Here is a 19,004-nt window from a genome sequence, read left to right as displayed (position 1 = left end):
TCCCCAAACTCCCTGTTATGCAATTGTACTCCCTCCAGTAACACCAGAGTCATCATTACTCACTGAGAAAACTTAGCTTGCCTTTTTTGATTCCTTACATTTTTTATATTGTTTTCTCCTTCTAACTCATAAGAATGTGGCCCCTTCAATCGTGATTTGAAATCTTTTCTGTCCTTTCTGTCCCCCTCACACATCACTTCCAATATACGGTCATTCCTCTCCCTTTCAGCCAGCTGTGGTCTTGCTTCTTTGAACATCCATAACACTTGGTATTTCCTTTTCAGGGATTATGTATGACTTTTACATGAATTCCTGCCATTTGGTTACACGCTTTTGTCTTTCTTCTGGCTGACAAACTTCTTGGGAGCAGAGATATTTTTCTTTCCTTTACATACAAAAATGTGTAGTGCTCTGCTCAGAGTAGATGCCCAAGAAAATATATTGAATTAAGAAGAAACATCTATGGGTCTTATTAATATATTTTAATTAAATAGATATCCTCAGATCTAAATAGTTCTACTGTACTTTTTTACTCCTTTTAGTTTTATTTGGAGCTGACAAGTAAAAAGAGAGTTCTATATCTGTGCAAACTGTATTGTTTAAAAAGTAACCCTAAAAGTAACAATTAAAATGATATTTTAATATAAAACAACTTACACTATTTTAGATGCAGAAAAATATCAATAGAGTAGGGTATAAGGATAAAATACTGGAGGTAGGATAAGAAGAACAGGGTAAATTCGGGGTGTCCTCTGTTAGCAAGCTAAGAAAAAAAGGAAACTATTCAGAAAACAAAGTGAAATGATAATCACACCTGGTCTTTTTTATTTATTTGTTTTTTAATGATTTTTTTTTCACATGGACCATTTTTGAACCTGTTACAATATTGCTTCTGTTTTATGTTTTGATTTTTTTGGCCTCAAGGCATGTGGGATCTTGACCAGGGATGGAACCCACACCCCCTGCAATGGAGGTGAAGTCTTAACCACGGGACCACCAGGAAAGCCCTACACCTGGTCATTTTTAAAAAGTGAGTCAAACCCACAGCACTGACAGACAAGCTAACCAAACACTAAATAAGAAACAGTAGTTCTAGAAAAAAATATGATTTTAATTAAGAGACAACTAAACAATGTTTTGATAAAAGAAGTATTCATTTCAGGACTTTCACAAAGCAGTACATTGTTCTTCTAGGTCATTGCTTTTAAACCAAGGGTGCAGATCAGAATCACAGAGGGAATTTTAAAAATCCACCCCAGAACACCTAAATTCTTATCTTCCACTGGGAGAGGAGGGGATTCTGTTCATGTATTTTTAAATATCTACAGATGTGATTCTGATTTACGTTCTGTGACATGGGCATGGTTTTGTGGGTCTAAAGCTATTCAATATGGGGGGTAGGGCTCTTCAGGAGAAAAGAAAGCAAAATTGGGAAGTGAATTGTATGTAGGATGACCATGATCAGAGTACCTCTTTTAGATGAGCTATGGCATTACCTTATTACTTTATTTTCATTACCAAAAATAAAATAATAAAATAAAAATAAAATAACTGTCATTATCAATGATAAAAATAATGGCCAACACTATTTATTCACACACACACACACACACATTCTTTTTCTGTCTCTCACTACATCACAGATACAATGCTACTCCCTTCATGAAACTGAAAGTGTTAGTCACTTAGCCATCTCTACTCTACAACCCCATGGACTGTAGCCTGCCAGGTTCCTCTGTCCATGGGATTCTCCAGTCAAGAATACTGGAGTGGGTAGCCATTCCCTTCTCCAGGGGATCTTCTCGATCCAGGGACTGAACTCAGGTCCCCTGCATTGTAGGCAGATTCTTTACCATCTGAACCTCCAAGGAACCGCAGGCACTTCACATGTGTGTACACTCCATTCAACTTTCACAACCCTATGAGAGAAGTACTGCTAATTATCTTCACTCAGAAACAAACAGGTTTATTGAAGTAATGTGTACAAGATTAAACACTGACTAGACTTTAAGGCTGAAATTTAAACTATTAATTCAATCGCTTACAGCAAGTATTTAGAATTAAGGATCAAGGCTACAAGTATCATCCCTAAAACTTAAGGGATTTCTCAGTTAAATAACCAGTGAATATGGACCATCCCTGGACATACTATTCCTCCAGTACTTGCTGATTTACACAGACTGGGGAAAAATGCATAGGAGCATCAGAACAATCGTGTCAGCTAAAGGAATTAAATTTTGACCTTTTGTTTCACCATTTCTATCTCCAGCTTTCCTCTTGGCCCAGAAGCCACCAGCCTGCAGTTCAAACAGTGCTTCACAAGATGGCTCCCTTGCTATCTTTAGTTGCAACTTACATCATAAAATCCTACATCACAGTTGAATAATGGCAAATCTACAGGAAGCTCCCTATTTCTTAAGTTGCTTTTTTATTTTTTGCTAACAAGATACAGTTATAAAAATCTACAACTGCAGGTAAAGGTTGAAGGGAAATTCTCTTGCAAAGTAATCTTGCCAAAGAGCAGCAATCATCTACCTGGACATTGTTTCTAGTTTTTCACTTAATACATTGGAACTGCATCCTTTCTCCTCTCACTGATTCAAATACGTAGGAGGAAAGAAAGAGATCCAGTGAGGGGAGTGGGAGCAAGAGGGCATATTTAAGCAGTGCTAGAGCTTCAGCCACTGGTGAGAACAGCCTAGACCACACGGGTCAAGGGAGAAGTAAAACATCTCACCTCAACGTTCTTCTCAGTCCCCAGATGCCTCTCCTAGTGAGAGCATCTCATTGTCCGGGATTAGATTCTCAGTGTTCAAAGATGTGCATTTTGATAAAACATGACCACTAAATGTTGGTCAACAATTTCATCTGAAGCTCAAGCCAATAAACAGAGATCTGTTCAAGGTGTAATGAAATGTTATTTCTATAAATGGCAGCAAATTCACGTGCTATTTAACTGCCTCTTATTATCTGGTTCTCCTCTTATCCCAAGAGGGGAGAAAAATGATCCAACAGCATCAAGGAAGTGGCAAACTATTTCTTAGCAAGCAATGTGAATAACTTACATTTTCCCACGCATGTAGAGACTGTAATCAAGAATCTGAACTATGATAAATGCATTTTCTGGAAATCATACTTTAAAGGTTATTGTTAAAAGAATTTTCTGATAAGAATTTTAGTACAATTTGATGTTATCTTCCTGGTCATACACAGCATCAAATGACAAACCATCAAAGCAATAAAGAAAACCATACTGTCTACTGGAAAACATTCTGTCTTGGACCAACCTCTGGAAAACATTCTGTCTTGGACCAAACTCTGGTCTGGCTCTTCTGAGTTCTCTTTTGACTAAGCCTTGGGCTCCCATGTCCTTGTTTATAAAGTTCAGTTCTAGTAAGAATCCTGTTGAAGTTCAGTTTATCCAGAACTGTGCTCCCCACCCCCATTCTCCGTATTTGACCATCTTTTTTTCCTTATCCTTCATCATTGCCCAGGTGATACCTGATCACCTCTGACAGGCCTTTAGCAAGAGTCTTGTTAGGGGGACTTCCCTGGTTGTCCGGTGGTTAAGACTCTGCACTCACAATGCAGGGGGCCCAAGTTCGATCCCTGGTCAGGGAACTAGATCCTGCATGTTGCAACTGAGAGCCCACGCTAAGACCTGATTCAGCCACATTAAAGAAGAAAAACAAAATTCCTGTTAGGGTGGCTTGGTGAAAATCAGCCCCTTGTGTTTCCTCATATCCCCTTTTAGTCACTTTCTATTTATGGATTCCCACCCTGTGCTCTTTGGCTATAAATCCATACTTTGCTTTGCTGTATTCAGAGTTGAGCCCAGTCTCTCTGCCTTACTACTAAACTACTGCAGTGGTTCCTACACCTATCATATGGCCCTGGATGAAGTCTGCCTTACCACTCTAATGAGTGTTACTGAATAATTTTTTTTAACATTATAAGCACTAAAATGATAAAACTATACAATACCTTTAAAAAGAATATATTAGACATAATAAGTGTAATTTTTTTCTCTTTTTCATTTTAGAGAGTTGGATCTTGGAGGCCATTGATAATCTGAACTGCCAAGAAAGCTACACAATCTTTGATATGCAATAATTTTCCTCAACTGCAAACAGACTCACTCAAATCTCCCTTCAAGGATACGGAGGGCAATATAGCATAGTGATTAAAACTGCAGGCTCTGGAGCCCCAAAAACTGGGTTTGAATTCTAGCTTTGCCACCCTGTCACTGAGGAAGTTACTAAAAAAATTTTTGAAAAAACACTGTGCCTCTGTTTTCTCATCTGTGCAGAGTGATGAGGCTTGTGTGATATACTACACAGGAAGGACATGCTATGGTGCTTGGCACATGGCAAACAGTTGGTGAGTGTCAGCTGGCCAATGCCACCTTCCTGCCATAAAGCTGGCTCAGGTACCGCCACTGGTGCTCTGAATAAATGTCCATCTCACACACACCTCGGGTGCTCAATCGTATCTGACTCTTTGCGACCCCATGGACTGTAGCCCACCAGGCTCCTCAGTCCATGGGATTTTCCAGGCAAGAATACTGGACTGGGTTGCCATTTCCTTCTTCAGGGGAATAAATGTCCACTGTTGATGAAAACAACGGTGATAAAGATAGTGGTGCTCATGCTGACGCTACTTTTCCCACTGAAATGTGTTTAGAGTAAGGAGGAGTTAAGCCATTATTTTTCTTCCTTAAAAAAATTTATTGAAGTATAGTTGGTCTCAGTGAACTCCGGGAGTTGGTGATGGACAGGGAGGCCTGGCGTGCTGCGATTCATGGGGTCGCAAAGAGTCGGACATGACCGAGCGACTGATCTGATCTGATCTGATAGTTGGTTTACAATATGGTGTTAGTTACAGGTGTGCAGCAAAGTGAATCAGTTATACAGATACATATATCCACTCCATTTTAGATTTTTTTTCTCATATAGGTCATTACAGAGTATTGAGTAGAGTTCGCTGTGCTGCACAGTAGGTCCTTGTTGGTTATTCATTTTATATAGAGTAGTGTGTATATGTCAGTCCCAACCTCCCAATTTTTCCCTCCTCTCCTTCCCCCCCTCCAGTAACCATAAGTTTATTTTCTACATCTGTAACCCTATTTCTGTTTTATAGATAAGTTCTTGTAACCATTTTCTTAGATTATAAATATAAGTAATATTATATCACTTATATATTATATGGAGAAGGAATGGCAACCCACTCCAGTGTTCTTGCCTAGAGAATCCCATGGACGGAGGAGCCTGGTGGGCTACAGTCCACGGGTCGCAAAGAGTCGGACACAACTAAGCGACTTCACTATATATTATATGTTCACTTATAATATATAAGTGATATTATATGTTATTTGTTTTTTTCTGTCTGGTCAATTCCATTCAATATAACAATCTAAATGGCATTATTTTGTTCCTTTTTGTGGCTGAATAACATACCACGCTCTTTTTTCATGCTCTTCACTGGGCAGATTACACCATGGAACAAAAACAGTTATATGATACCAAGCAAATAATGAACAAAGCACTCTGTGTTACTGCAATTCACTGGTTATTGTCACAGCCAACCAGGCATTGGCAGCTATTAGATATTTCATCCGTCATTAGCAAGCAGCAAACGTAATAACTATATCACAGCAAAACCTATTGTTTTGGAGGAACTACTTTAACATCTCTGTCCACAGGATCTCTGGACAGAATCTTTTCTGAAATGGTCTATTACTTTTCTGTTTTCACACTATAAAGTACCACAAATAAAGAGGGAAAAGTCACCTTAAGTTAGTGAACAAAATTATAAGATGTAAGAATTGAAATGGCAAATAGAACTCTAACCCCATCATTACACAAATACGAAAAGCTGAGGCCAAGAAAATTGAAGGACTGGTGGTAATTAGGCAGCAGACGCTGAAGAGACGGAATGCAAAGTTTTTAAGTGCTGAGTGTCCATATTTAATACAGTTTAAGTTAAAATTGAATTATGGTATAAGGATTTTTCTATGCTTGTCTTGGCTATTACCCTGGGGCAGTAATTCAAACCTCATCAACTACTGCCAGGGTCAAAAAGGGAAAGAAAGAGAATGTGACAGCCAGCCTGCCTGAAAGATGTACAATTATCCAGATACTGAACCTGAGTGATGACAGCTGAAGTTGGGTCATTGAGATGAAAGAATATATCACCCAGACCATTAAGAGACATGGGTAAATTCAATTTAAATTTAATATCCAACATTTTTTAAGATGCGCCTCAGATATGAGATTAGATTTCCATGCATTCTTTGATTTTGACAAATTAAATATCTTCAAACTAATTTATTTGTGTATCTTATTTTTAAAAAATACACTAAAAAATGAAAATTAAGGATGCTTATTTCCGTGTCTAAAAATTTATATCCTCAACATTAAGAGAGTAAGGCCATTTATATAAAAGGTTTTCCACACATGGTAATGGCAGATATGCTTTACTTAATCCAATATTCACAAGTAACAAGTGTTGGAGGATCCATCAGAGCCCTGCACTTTTCAAGTTGATTTTATCCAAATTACTTATACATTTTTCCAAAGGTAACAATGGCATCATTCATTCACCTAGAAAAGTAGAGTCCTGAAACACTCCCTAACCATTAGGAGAGACAGGTGGACAGATACGATCAGTTCACAAGGAATTTATGGTAAATCATATATACCCTGCTTTTCTCGACATATAATGCAATAGAGGTCAGAGATTATGAATGTGGACCCTGCAGCCAAACCAGGTGGATTTAAAACCCCACTAAATGCCATCTACTCGCTGCATGGCTCAGGCACGTTATCTAAACTCTCAGTGCCTCCTTTGCTTATCCTAAAATGGGAATAATGACAGCAATACCTTATAGGTTGTTGTAGGGATGAAAATGTTTGAATATATACATAAAGTACTTAAAACAGTACCTAGCACATACTGAATGTTATGAAAGTGTTAGTCACTCGATTGTGACCGATTCTTTGCAATCCCAAGGACTACAGCCCACCAGGCTCCTCTGTCCACGGAATTCTCCAGGGAAGAACAACTGGCGTGAGTTGCCATACCCTTCTCCAGGAGATCTTCCCGACCCAGGGATTGAACCTGGGTCTCCCACATTGCAGGCAGATTCTTTACCATCTGGGCCACCAGGGAAGCCCTACTGAATGTTACACTTCTTTGCTATTACTATGTTATTACATAAGGGACCATATAAAAGACAAATATTTCAGTCTGATGCCACAGTTTTGCTGATTTCTCAATGTCTTTTGGGTTTTATGTATATGTGCTAAGTCACTTCAGTTGTGTCTGACTCTTTGCAACCCTGTGGACTGTAGTCCGCCAGGCTCCTCTGTCCATGGGATTCTCCAGGCAAAAATGGGAGTGGGTTACCACGCCCTCCTCCAAGGGATCTTCTTGACCAGGGATGGAACCTGTGTCTTATGTCTCATGCACTGGCTTTATAGGTCTTACCAGTCTACACCTATCAGTGTCTCAGTGGTAAAGAATCTACCTGTCAATGCAGGAGACCTGGGTATGATTCCTGGGTTGGGAAGATCCCCTGCAGAAGGAAATGGCAACCCACTCAAGTATTCTTGCCTAGGAAATCCCATGGACAGAGGAGCCTGGCCGGCTACAGTCCATGGGGTCACAAAGAGTCAGACATAACTTAGCGACCAAACAACAACAACTAATCTACGTCTATTACATAGTTCTGTCAAGCAACTATCAAAAGCTCAAATAATCCACCCAACAACTGTTGGTGATTCATCACTCATAGGCTATTAATTTTCACTGGTTCTGTCCTATCTAATGCTCTGCTTTATGTGGGTCATTTCCTTTGGTGTCTAGAATTTATTTCCCACAGATAGTAGAAAATGTGCTCTTCTCAGCCTTGGGACTAGGAGAAGAGGGTGGGGAAAGGCCCATCCCCCAAACTCTGACCGGGAACATTTGAACTGGAAAGATGTATAAAAGGAACTTAACACAGAATCTACTATGAGGGAGAGACTGTGGTATCCTAGGCACTTTGGGCATGTTTTCCTCAATTAATTCCCAAAGTAACATTCTGGAAAACATGTCTTAAAACTTAGGGCTCAGAAATGTTAAGTAAAACAGACCTGAGCAATCGAAAGTGACACAACCAGCATTTAAATGCACTCTATGTGACCTGGAAGCCTTGCCCCACTATGGAAACAGGCTGCCTGCTCTCGGATATGATCCACTCTCCCTCCCCTGCCACAGACAGACACGCACACACACAAATGATTCCATTTACCTGTTTTAGATATATTTGACATTCATAGGGTTTAATTCAAAGGAAGGATTCAAGAGGTGGTAGACTGGGAAGGAGTATGACCATCGCTGTTTCTCACCACCTGCATCCTTACTTCTTAATTTCTTATACAGTCTCATTTGAACTTGAATTGAAGCATGAACACACATACATACACAATTACAAGAAGGCCTCATTGTGCCCGAAATGTGAATTCTTGAGTATATTTTTCTCTTTTCTATAATCCCTTTACAGCTATGAAGACTATCTCAGATTAAGTCCTATACCTTGAATTCAGTCTATTAGAAAACCTAATCCTGAAATGCAAGATTTTTTAAATTTATTTATTTTAATTGGAGGCTAATTACTTTACAGTATTGTATTGGTTTTGCCATATATTTTAGTAAGAAATCGACAAGACACTCTTAAAGATAGCTCAGGAAAATGGCTATAAAACATGATTTCCTTGTTTCCACAACAATTCAGAGCCTCTAGAGAGAGAATATGGGAGGCTTTTCCACTTGGTAGAAGGCAGTGCACTGAAATTACTAATTGGTAGCTAACTCTAGTTATGTTATCCTGCTACTAAGCCTGCCCACATTGAATTAAGTGGGAAGAACTTTTGAGGCCCCCATTCACACTCTATGTTCACAGTTTAGAAACATAAATCCAAAGCAAGAACAAATAATATAAAAACTGGAAAAGAAATATCATCTTTTAAACTCCTTTAAAATTGTGCCTCCCATTCCCAGCCTATTTTCCTGGTCTAGTCTTTTTTTCCTGGTCTAGTCTTTATTTTCCTTTATCCAGTACCACTTTTTTAATTGTTATATTTGCATGCTTCCCTTTTCTTGTTTTTGTTTTAATTTTTATGAAATATAGTTGATTCGGGGGCGGGGTGCTCCCCAGGTGGCGCTAGTGGTAAGGAACCTGCCTACCAATGCAAGAGACACAAGAGATACTGGTTCAATCCCTGGGTTGGGAAGATCCCATGGAGGAGGAAACGGCAACCCACTCCAGTACTCTTGCCTGGAGAATCTCATCGACAGAGAAGCCTGACGAGCTACAGTCCATAGGGTCACAAAGAGTTGCATATGATTGAAGCAACTTATGACGCATACATACTTGATTTATAATGCTGTGTCAGTTTTGGTGTTCAGCAAAGTGATTCAGTCATACATGTGTGTGTGTGTTCTTTTCAAGATTCTGGCTTTACAGGCCAAATAGCCTCTGTTGTACTATTCAACTCTGCCATCACAGTGTGTAGATAGTCAAGACAATACTAAAATAAATTGATGTAGCTGTGTTCTAATAATTATAGAACAGGAGGAAGGCTGAATTCTTAAAATCCAGAATGTCATGGATGGGGATTGTAATACCCTAGTTTTCTAAAGCATTTTTTATCATGTTTACAGAAAACAATTCAGAATCTGCAGGATTTGGGAAGAACTGAAAATATTTGACACTATAATATCACTCAGAGCTCAGCAGTAACATAAGATTTTCTTATTTTTAGCAATGTGCTTTTACATGGCTTCTTTCTGACCACTGTACTCAGTTCTCTAAGCAGTTATTTTGTCCGCCAGCTTCTACACCAGCATTTTACTACAATGTTTCTGACACAGTACTTTTTTTCTCAATTTTTGAAGTGCTACAAAATGTTACTTTCTATCAGTCTAAAATTTAAAATAGAAATTATTCAAGCCAATGGTTTTAAACCCTTCTAACAACTATGGGACACTTTGAGAATCTAATGTACATTATGGGTCATCTCTCCAGAAAATAAGATTATAAACTCCTGAGGCTTAACGTACCAGAGGTTCACAGAATTTGAGTCACAGAGCTCATTTCAACCTTTATTGGACAATGAGGAAAAATGGAGGAAAAAAGCATCTTCTTTTAAAATGATGAATTTTAATTGCATAGTAGTTAAGCATTATTAAATATCCTTTGAATTTTCATAAAATCCTGGGGGACAGGAAGCACAACTATTCACTTATTAGGAAATCATATGGACTATTCACATGAGAAAATAATTCAGAGATGTTCAGTGATCTGGTCAAAAGTACACAGTGAATAATGTTAGAATCAGGACAAACCCAGGTCTTCTAGTTACAAATTGTATTTTTTTTTCTTTGCTTTATGTTTTTTAGTCCAGTGCTTGGCAAATGTTTTTTTTTTCTCTAAAGGGCCAGATAGTAAAATTTTCAGCTTTGCAGCCATACAACCTATGATGTACTGTTCAACTCTGCCATTATAGCATGAAGGTAGCCAAAGACAGTACTAAAATAAGTGGACACAGCTGTGTTCTAATTACATAACAGAAGCAAGGTTGGATTTTGCCCACAGGGTCATAGTTTGCTGAGCCCTGCATTATTTCACTTCTACATCAAAGGTAAACTTAGTTGTTTAATTTATTTTCCTAAATGGTTTTACTGTTTTTGTATCATCATAATTCTGACCTTGATAAGTGATCATTAATAAAATGCAGTTGGCCCTCCATATCTTTGGTTTCTGTATCTGAAGATTTAATGAACCATGGATCAAAAATATTTGAAAAAAAATTTCCAGAAAGTTCAAAAAAGCAAAACTTGAATTTGGCAAATGCTGGCAACTATTTCCATAGCATTCATATTGTATTTACAACTACTTACATGGCATTTACATTAGGTATTAAAATTAATCAAGAAGTGAGTTTAAAGTATATGGGTTAAAGTATAATCTATAGGTTATATACAAACACTGTACTATTTTATATAAGAGAATTGAGTGTCTATGGATTTGGGTACCTCTGGGGGTTCTGGAGTCCCTTCTTCCACGTATATCAAAAGGTGACTGTGCTCTAAATGCTAATGGAACCCCATGCAATATCACTAATGAGTGGCAGCAAAATCTCTGCCAAGAAACTAAAACTAGAATTTTATATATTGATTCTTATTTTCATTTTGAGATAGTGACGCTGATGAAACTCTGTAGAGGGAGGTAAATTTGGAACACAATCTCCTTCAGTAGCACAATATTAGATGTGAAAAATGAAAATCCTATTGCAGTGATGGAGTTAAGGAGACACAATTTGAAAAAGCAAATTAAAATACAAACTATATTTTGTTATCATGTTTAATTACTTGGACTATCAAATAACATTCAAGGAAGTATCTAATTAGTATATTTGCTTGTGGAAGTTATTAGGGCTGTCACAAAATACCCTGGTTCTTCTGATCTCAGGGCAGGAGAGCACTTCCCCACCTATACTCTTGAAGGTAGTCTGGCTAATGTCATGTTGGTAAAAACAGTGTGTTCACACACACAAAGCATGATCAGCCAGAGGTCAGTTTTCCACACTCTCCTTCTTACAAGGGCAGGGCCCTCCCATTGATCCACACTGGACATACAATGTGATCAGGAAATAAACTTTTAATTCTGTAAAGCCAACAAAATGTGAGGGTTGTTTACTACAGAAAATAACTTGGCAGATACAGAGGCACAGATTTTTTAAAATGATATAGAAAAACATTTATACAAATAGTAGTTCATTTGGTAAAGAATCGGCCTGCAATGTGGGAGACCCGGGTTTGATCCCTGGGTCGGGAAGATTCCCTGGAGAAGGGAATGGCTACCCACTCCACTATTCTGGCCTGGAGAATTCCATGGACAAAGGAGCCTGGTGGGCTACAGTCCATGGGGTTACAAAGAGTCATACATGACTGTCTGACTTTCACTAACTTTTATTATTCTCAACTAATAGTTAACACCTTGCTTCATTATATATTATTCTGATGATCACATTTTAGGCCACCTAAATATCATTAAAATCATTCATTTCATTAGCTCAAACTACAAATTAACTAGATGAAGAAACTAGTCAAATCTAACACTGAGCATTGTGAGAATAACCAGTTTGAGCACATCTTAAGTATGTGAAGGCAACATTATAAATATTATAATAATTAAAATGAATGGATCAAATCTTTAAGAAAGAATGAACTTTCTTTGTTAACATTAGTAACATAAATAAATGTAATATAAAGTTTAATAATAAAATAAAAATTACCCTAGTAACAAAATTAGTTTTGATTTATTATACTGTCATTCAGTGTACAAACTGTTTTTACATACACGTTTATTTAACCTTCACAACAATTTTGATTGTGAGAAACACTAGCCCTCTTTGATAAAGAAGAAAATTCAGGATAATAGAAGAACTATGATTTGCTTAAAAGAATACAACCCTAGTTAGCAGTAAAGACAAAACCTAAACAACTTCTCTGAAATGAAATCTGATGTTCTTTCTCCTGCATCACTTCTTTAAAAAAATACGGAGAAATATTTTCATTCTGAGAGGTACAATGTAAGTAAAACTACATGAATACATACAGAACTTCATTGACTTGCAGTAAAATATTTATTAGGAGGTCATGTCTACATCTGTTTTTTTATGCATCAAATGAAATTTAAACAGAGTTTCTATTAAGTCATCCACAGGTAGCAGTGAAGTAACCTATTAAAACCTGCATTGTTTGAACAGGAGCTGCTTAAGCGGATCATGATTTATTCCATACCCTCTCTTTCTTTTTCCTTCTCTTGCTGCTTGCCTTTGGAAATTTTTTGTTAGCATCTACAATAAGGGAAACTTAAACTTAGAGAGGAAAGGCACAACGTATCAACCAAACTTGTCCACTTGTCTGTTGTTTTTTCTTTAAAAATAAAGTTAATAGGGAAAGAAGTTTAAGATTAGTAATTAACATGCATTTTTGAGACCTGTGGCACTGAAGAATTGATGCTTTTGAACTGTGGTGCTGGAGAAGACTCTTGAGAGTCCCTTGGACTGCAAGGAGATCCAACCAGTCCATCCTAAAGGAAATCAGTCCTGAATATTCATTGGAAGGACTGATGCTGAAGCTGAAACTCCAATACTTTGGCCACCTGACGCAAAGAGCTGACTCACTGGAAAAGACCCTGATGCTGGGAAAGACTGAAGGCAGGAGAAGAAGGGGACGACAGAGGATGAGATGATTGGATGGTATCATCGACTCAATGGACATGAGTTTGAGCAAGCTCCAGGAGTTGGTGATAGACAGGGAGGCCTGGCATGCTGCAGTCCATGGGGTTGCAAAGAGTCAGACACAACTGAGTGACTGAACTGGACTGAACTGAACTGTGACTTTCAAAAGTTCATATGATCAATATTTCCTCCAGTGGTACTTTAGAACCAAAAGATGGCTGCCTGGAATTCTTTTCTGTTTAAAATTAATTATTTGCATTGTACCTTATGTGCACACAAACCACAATAATTACTCATGAACCTTATTTGGCACAGGTACTTCTTTTGCATATATCATGTTATACTTTCAGTATCACATAAATAACAATGCCAATTTCCAAGAGTAAGATTGCACAAGTCTAGATTTTTTTTTTAAAGGATTGGGAAGAAAACAAATATGTAGCATAATTACTAGCTTTAAGTAGACAGGCCCAGACAAATGTTATTACATTCCTTCCCTATCAAATGCAGTACTTGAGACAATTTTAAAAAAATGTTTTTCTGATAATCATCCCACCTATAGTTTTAATCACATTCTGAGCAATACTTGCATATTTAGGGGTCAATCATATGTTCTTTAAAACCTATAATGTATGACAAATGTGCTGCATGTCAGTGGTTGGGAAAGGAGAAAAGACAAGATTAAAAATAGATTCTGTATTTATTCAGGGCATGAACTTCATGACAATTCTTTGCTTCCAACTTTAAGGTAATTTCACAATCACACCGTTTAACATCGATTGCTTTCCAGAAGATTAAAAATATGTTAATGCAAACTTTTTGAAAGTTTATTTTGCTGCAGAATATAAGCAATTTCTGCCTTGAACACACCCAAGATATGGATGACTACGATGCTGATACCATATTCCTCTCACTGGCACTTTCAGTTTCTTTTATATCTACACTTGCTTGCTCTGCATTCTGCTACCACAAATAATAATAATAAACACTGCCTCACTCCTGGGAAGACTACATCCATAACACTACTGGATTACTCCTGGGAAGATTACATCCATAACACTCCTTCCAACTAGCATAGCATTCTAAGGACTCAGTGCTCTGAATCAAACCTCTTTGTGGCTGACAAACATACATACCAATATACATAATGAGAAAAGAAGATGACTAATCTATTTCATTATTATTGCTCTAGAGTCTTTAACACTATTTAAGTAAGAATTCTGCTTTACTGTCTATCAAATATAATTTACACTCTGCAAACTTAACTACTGTTCAGAAGGCATTTTTCTTCTCTGAGAAAGAAATGCATTTTAACTTGGAAAATAAACCTATGTGAAGATTTTGAATGGTAGGAACATATATATATATACACACATACATTTCTTGAGACAGGTTTTCCTTTTGTTCATTTTAGTAGATTAGAAGAGAAACAGAGCAGCAATGACCCAAAACAATTTCTTAATTTCAACTTCTGAATTTCAACTGCACAGCATTAGCATTACAGATTTTGGAAAAAGAATAATCTACTTTAACAAACTGGTATAAAGAAAAATGCAAGGAGATTGTGGAGTCAGAGCTGGAAGTCACCTTGCAAGATAATTCACCTTTTAAGCTGCTTGAAAGAAGTTCAGCTTTCCTTTAAAATGGGTTCCCAAAATCCAATATGCAGGTCTCAGAGAATATCCAAGAGACTAGTGAAAGGCCACTGAATTATGGGTATACCAAATAAATACGATAGCACCTAACAACCAAAGCTGCAATGACATCACCCCCAGGAAAATGCTGGCTGTCAAATTCTACACCCCACTGCCTCAAGTCTGCTCATTTCCAAGTCCAGTTAGTGGTTTCATGAGATAACAAAATTGTACAGAAAAGCTCTTACAACTTTTTCCTCACCTTTTAAGCTATAGTTTTTGTTGTTGTTGTTGTATGTTTGTTTTTTATCATTTCCAACAGGAAGGTCCTAGATTCCCTGATAAAGATATGCATAAGGCTTTACACTTTTCAATATACTCTTGGCATTTTCAAAATTGACCTTTTCTTTTTATCAGGAATTGTTTGTTTAAACTACTCTCTAGTTTTTTTCTCCCTTTTGTCTACTCAGGTAAGCATTATGCCAAACAGGTGAAACAGGAGCTTGCAGAAAATCTGTGACCATTGTCCTAACAGCGTCAGCAATTCAATAATTCAATCAAGGTATAAGGAAATTGAGAGACTCGGTGGCTGGCTCAAAATACAGAAAAACTAAACATAGAAATTATATACTTGAATCCAATCTCTATAACTCAAGGGGAAGAAAACAAGAGTCCTTTGTAAATACAAGAAACATTACTCCAAGGAAATGTTTTCCATAAGACCTAACATGCTGCTTTGAGATTCTGAAGTTGCTATAGACCCCAGTGCTATCTTGTTATTCGCATTCTGACACTCAGAGATCATGATGATTCACTGATGAGCTTGGGCAAATCCTGGCTCTGGCATTTCAATTTACTTTCCACTGGGGAAAATTTTATTATATTTTAATGCCTTCTGGGAGCAAAATCACCTTACATCTTATTCTAATCTTTAAATTGACCTCAAAATAGAATACAGTTTTCCATTACATCACTTTTGCCAACAGACTTTCCTAGAGTTTAAGTGATTTCTTATTAGCTTTAAAAGAACTGAAAATTTAAAACATTAAACTTCCCATGGCACCATTCTCAGAGACAAGTATATTTCCATTCATAAACTCTCTTTTGAAAAAAAAATTTATTGGAATATAGTTGATTTACAATGTTGTGTCAATTTCAAAAAACAGTTATACATACACATATATCCACTCTTTCTGCTAGATTATTTTCCCATATGGGCCATTACAGAGTACTGAGTAGAGTTGCCTGAGCTATACAGTAGGTCCTTATTAGTTACCTATTTTATATATGGTAGTGTGTATATCAGAAGGAAATGGCAACCCACTCCAGTGTTCTTGCCTGGAGAATCCCAGGGACGGGGGAGCCTGGTGGGCTGCCGTCTATGGGGTCGCACAGAGTCAGACATGACTGAAGCGACTTAGCAGCTTAGCAGCAGTGTGTATATGTCAGTCCCAAACTCCCAGTGTATCCCTCTCCCCTCCCTTATCCTCTGGTGACTATAAGTTTGTCTTCTACATTCATGACTCTACTTTTGTTTTGTAAATAAGTTCATATATACTCTTTTGTTTTAGATCCCCTTCCCCATATAAGCTATCTCATATGCCATCTGTCTTTCTGTCTCTGACTTACTTGACTCAGCATGACAATCTCTATGTTGCTTTCTCTCTTATGGATTAATGCAATAACCTTCGCAATGGCCTTCCTGCTTTCCCTTTTGCCCTCTGAACAGCAACATGAGTCACATTAGGACTCTGCTGAAATTTTTCCTTGGCTTCCCACGGAATTGAGGACATTGTCACAACTATCAGGTCCTAACATGCTCCGGCCCCCGTTCATCTTGCTAACCTTGCTTCTTCTTTGCCATGCTGTGCCCTCTGCCTGAACTCATCTCTGCATTCTTCTCTTCCTGCCTTGGGCTTCCTGGGTGGCTCAGCAGTAAAGAATCCACGTGCCAAGGCTTGCCAATTGCAGGAGGTACAGGTTCGATCCCTGGGTCAAGATCTCCCTGGAGAAGGAGACAGCAACCCACTCCAGTGTTCTTGCCTGGGAAATCCCATGGACAGAAGAGCTTGGTGGGTTACAGTCCATGGGGTTGCAAAGAGTTGGACACAACTGAGCACACACGCATGTATGCAGGTTCCCTGGCTGATTTTGTTTCATCCTTTAATCTTTAGCTTAACCATTACCTGCTCTGAGAGCTCTTGAATCAGTCTGCTCTCGAGCACCTCCCACTCCACTATCGACTCTGCATCCCCCACATGAATTTTTATGGAGCACTTATCACCATTGATAATGGTCTTGTTTTTCAGGGCACTGACTGATTTTGGGTTTCCTCAAAGCCAAGCTCTCCAGGAGGGAGCCTGTTTACCTCGTCTTTCTAGTCTGTCTGAATTAAAGAATAAACCAACAAATAAAAATTGAGGAAGGAAAACAACTAAAATGAAGCTTCCTAATACAACAACATGTATAAATTTTCGGCCATTTAAAATAAAATCAATTTATTTATTTTAATTGACCATTTTTTAAAACTTCTTTTTCTTCACAGCATCAACTAGCACTGCCTATGAACTGTACTGACCTGCTGCCTAAATATTCACTTCAACAGTCAACGTTTGGACACCTCTCTCTTCATTGCATTACTCCCCAAGGCCTGTTGATTCTTGCATCTAATTATTTCAACCTTTTGTCCTAATCCCATTTCTCAACACCAGCTCCAATCCTCCCAGTCAATACTCTGACTCTTCTGTGGATCACGGTAAAGGCCTCTTAACTATTCCCTCACTGTCTGTCTCCACATATTCTATTCCACACAGATGCATCTTCTAAGGTTACTTTTAACCTATTAACTCGCTTTCCAAAAAAAAAATTCCTTTGTTCTTAGTACAGTAGGTCCAAACTTCTCAAAAATCAAACTATATTCAACTGTGTTCTTCCCATTTGAATCAGTCAATAACATTTCCCACTACCCAGTTAAACAATTCCTCTGGTCTACTTGAATACTACTCTGTCTTAAAAATAAGTCAGGCTCATTCTCTCTTGGTATTTTTGCTTAGCTCTCTCACAGACCAGGAGGCTTTTATTCCCTCCACCAATCTAAACCAAAACATTTTCTTCAAAGCATAGCTCAAACCCAATTCTCTAATTAAGCCTTTTCCTCCTCTTCTAGCCCACATGTTCTTTCCTTTTTCTCTTCTTATAGCACTGAAACAATCATTCCATGTAATATTTGATTCCACAAGACCTATTTCTGTTATTATTCCATTATTTCCTAACCGTAAATTTTATCTCCCAAATTAGATTGCAAACCAAAGCGGTGTTCTTATTTCCTTTTACACTCACAGCAGCAGCAAAAGTAGCATAGATTTCAGTAGGAGCTACTATGTTGACTTGATTTACACAGTCCTAAAGATGATCCCTTCAACTACAAACAACCATTTTGGATGGCCTGTAATTCCTAAACGGGCTTCCCAGGTTGTTTAGTGGTAAAGAATCTGCCTGCAATGCAGGGCGTGCAGGTTCGATCCCTGGGTGAGGAAGATTCCCCTAGAGGAGGAAACGGCAACCCACTCCAGTATTTCTGCCTGGGAAATCCCACGGACAAAGGAGTCTGGTGGGCTACAGTCCATAGTGCTGAAAAAGAATTGGACACGACTGAGCAACTCAACAACAGTTCCTAAACAGATCATACTCTGTTACCCCTAATCTTTCCCACATGAACCCCCGATGACTACAAAGCTCTCATTTTATTAATGCCTTTAATTACCTGAAGTGAAGTGTTAGCTATTCAGTTGTGTCCAATTCTCTGTGACCCCATGGACTGTAGCCTGCCAGGCTCCTCTGTCCCTGGAATTCTCCAGGCAAGAATACTGGTGGGTTGCCAGTATTCTTTCTTTTTCTAGGGAATCTTCCCGTACATTTGCATCAAATACCCTTAAGCCATAGCACCTGGCAGGCTATATGGTAAATGACAATTTGCCTACTGATCTCCCTGACTGGTCTGTGTGCCACTTGGGCCCAAATAATTTACCTCTTATCTTTACAGTGGGAGACAAATCATGTTTTATTATTTACTGAATAA

General features: G+C 38.1%; 1 protein-coding gene and 1 non-coding gene across 4 annotated transcripts in view; one reads left to right on the top strand and one right to left on the bottom strand.

Moving 5' to 3' along the window:
• KCNK2 (potassium two pore domain channel subfamily K member 2) overlaps window positions 1–19,004 on the bottom strand; it is a 252,288-nt gene that overhangs the window by 75,570 nt on the left and 157,714 nt on the right. The window lies entirely within an intron of this gene.
• Window positions 3,549–3,621, top strand: TRNAV-CAC (transfer RNA valine (anticodon CAC)). The gene has a single exon. It is a non-coding gene; the product is annotated as a tRNA-Val (tRNA).

Source organism: Bos mutus, chromosome 16, assembly GCF_027580195.1.
Source record: "Bos mutus isolate GX-2022 chromosome 16, NWIPB_WYAK_1.1, whole genome shotgun sequence".
NCBI lineage: Eukaryota > Metazoa > Chordata > Mammalia > Artiodactyla > Bovidae > Bos > Bos mutus.
The sequence above is the reverse complement of the archived record's forward strand: the minus strand, read 5'-3'. Positions and strand labels throughout refer to the sequence as shown.